A 3158-nucleotide genomic window follows, 5' to 3' on the forward strand; every position below is an offset into this window, starting at 1 on the left:
ATCGAATAAATTAAAGATATAAATAAAAGAACGTATGATTTAATACAAATTTACTTCAAGCATATATGTTTTCAAGCAAAAAACTTAAGGGATACAATATCGTATCGTAAACGCAATACATATACATGCGCATATGTCAATCATTCTATCGACCTACACACATGTATGTATGTATACACACACACGTGTGTGTTTGTGCGTGTGCGTGTGCGTAGGCGTGTGAGTGTGCGTGCGCGTGCTTGCATTTGTGCGTTTCTGTCTATAAATCTATCTATATCTATATATATGAATGTATAAGTATATGTATTTATATATATATGTATATACATTTATATGAATAAATAAATGTATATATATATACATATGTACACATATATGTGTATGCACACACACACACACACACACACACACACACACACACACACACACACACACACACACACACACAAACACGTGTGTGTGTATGATTTATATATATATATATATATATATATATATATATATATATATATATATATATAAAGTAAGTATTGGCAGCAACATAGAATGATTTTTTCTTTTCTTCTTTCATACCATCTCTTCTCCTCATTTCCTTCTTTTCATCATCTCATTACTATATGGTTTGTTATTCTCCTCCTCCTCCTTCTCTCCTTCCTTTTCCTCCTCCTTTTCTTCCTTTTCTTCTTCTTCCTCCTTCTCTTCATCTTCTTTTCCTCTTCCTCTTCTTAATCTTCTTCCTATTCTTTTTTCTCCTTCTCCTCCCTTATTATTATTATTATTATTATCAATATCATTATCATTATTATTATTATTATTATTATTATTATTATTATTATTGTTCCTCCTCCTCCTCCTTCTGCTGTTTTGATTATCTTTTCTCTTCTACTGTTTTATCCTCTTCGCCATGATCTTTTTTCTCTTTTTTAAGCTCAAGTGAGACTATCTAAAATGATAAGAGAATTATTACTACATATTTCTATTATTTGATTTTCATACCTCACTTGCTTATGCATCTCAACAGACTATATAATGTTAGAAATGGAAATTATTTCCGAAGCTTCGATATGTCAAAGTTTCTTTATTTGGGGAAAGAGATACTAAATTGTGGTTGTTCGCAGTAGACAAAGCAAGTACCTTTTCACTAATTATGTGTCTTGAAATATAATATAACTTCTATAAGAATGTCCTTTATAGAAAGTTATGGTATGAAAGATGAAACTTGTTTCTTGTTACTTAGGAGAATAACCAACATAAAAAGAAAGGAGTGAGACTATATACACAAAACTATAATTCAAATATCAAAAAAAGTAACCAGACACGTGACCCAAATTTAGGTCTGTACTCTCGTCTTTGTCCTGGTTAACCGCGTTGGAATACTGTCAAGGACTTCATCATTCGTTGTCTTTTGTGTGGAATATTATGCTGTTGTGCTAAGCGCACTCTCAGGAATCAACCGAAATTCGTTGACAGTTCTTATTCAAAGGGTAAAGCTCGACCCACAGAGCGATGAAGCAATGATAAAAGGTCTAACAGGCACGTGAAGCAGGAACAAGTCGTCAGTAGCTGCCCGTTAGGATCGCCTTAACTAGCCTGCGGCCGAGAGGAGGCGCACAGTCTTGTTTTCTCTTCTTTGTAGTGGCAGGCTTCGATGTGACATATATCATAATGGACATCGTTGCCATTATCCTTATGATCACAGACTCACTCTATCTCTCTCTCTCTCTCTCTCTCTCTCTCTCTCTCTCTCTCTCTCTCTCTCTCTCTCTCTCTCTCTCTCTCTCTCTCTCTCTCTCTCTCTCTCTCTCTCTCTCTCTCTCTCTCTCTCTCTCTCTCTCTCTCTCTCTCTCTCTCTCTCTCTCTCTCTCTCTCTCTCTCTCTCTCCCCTCCCTTCCTCCCCGGGTTAACAGTGATATTATCGTTATTCATTATTATTATTATCCTCACTATCATTTTGGTATCATTATCATTACTATTTATATGAGCACTCATTATTGTTGTTGGTGTTGTTATTATTATTATTGATATCATTAGTATTATTGCCGTTGTTGTTGTTATCATTATTATTATCTCCGCCAAGGAGATTATGTTTTTGGTAGTATTGATTAGTTGGTTGTAAGATAACTCAATAAGTTATGAACAGATTTTTATTGAAATTTTACTAGAAGTGTATCAGTCCAATTTAGATGCCATTAAATTTTGATGGTGATTCGGATCATGATCTAGATCCAGGAATTTTTCAAATGATTGCATCTGTTACCCCTACCTTTAGGGGGTAACTGTTATTATTATTATTACCTCCGCCAAGGGGGTAATAAAAGTAATATTTACTGACATCACCCATGTACTTGAGAAAGGTGATTTTACCGAAATTCTACGCGCTGATATTCTCCTTGCACCAGTGACCCTATTGCCTTGCCGTGCGTATGCGCTCAGTGCTTCTAGTTATTATTATTGTTATTATTATTATTATTATTATTATTGTTGTTGTTGTTGTTGTTGTTTTGTTTATTGTTACTAGTATTGTTATTAACATTATTGTTAATATTATTATTACGATTTTTATTATTATCATTATTATTATTATTATCATTATTATCATCATCATCATCATTATTATTATTATTATTATTATTATTATTATTGCTATTATCAGTTTTATCACCATTATCATTGTCTTGTTATTATCATTATTGTTGTTATCGTTATCATCATTATTATCTTCATTATTATTGTTGTTGGTGGTGGCCTTCTTGTTATCGTTATTATAATTTTATTATTATTATTATTATTATTATTATTATTATTGCTATTTCATTATGGTTGTTGTAGTTATAATAATTATTATTATTATCATCATAACCGTTATCATGATCATTAACATCAATAGTATTATCATTGCCATTATTTTAAATTCTTTTTATTTTTCAAGGTTACAAATTAAATGATGTATGAATGTGATTATATGTGTTATTTGATATAATCATCATACTCTTATGTAAATGTTGTGTAAACATCGAATAACTGTTATGTAAATTAATGTTATGTAAATGTAAATGTAGATATTGAATTCAAACACTCATTTCTCAGTATTAGGTTTTATAAGTTCTTTTCTATATACACGGACAGGGTAGAGGAAATGAGATTATGTTACAGGTGAG

Source organism: Penaeus vannamei, chromosome 20 (genome assembly GCF_042767895.1).
Source record: "Penaeus vannamei isolate JL-2024 chromosome 20, ASM4276789v1, whole genome shotgun sequence".
NCBI classification, from domain to species: Eukaryota; Metazoa; Arthropoda; class Malacostraca; order Decapoda; family Penaeidae; genus Penaeus; species Penaeus vannamei.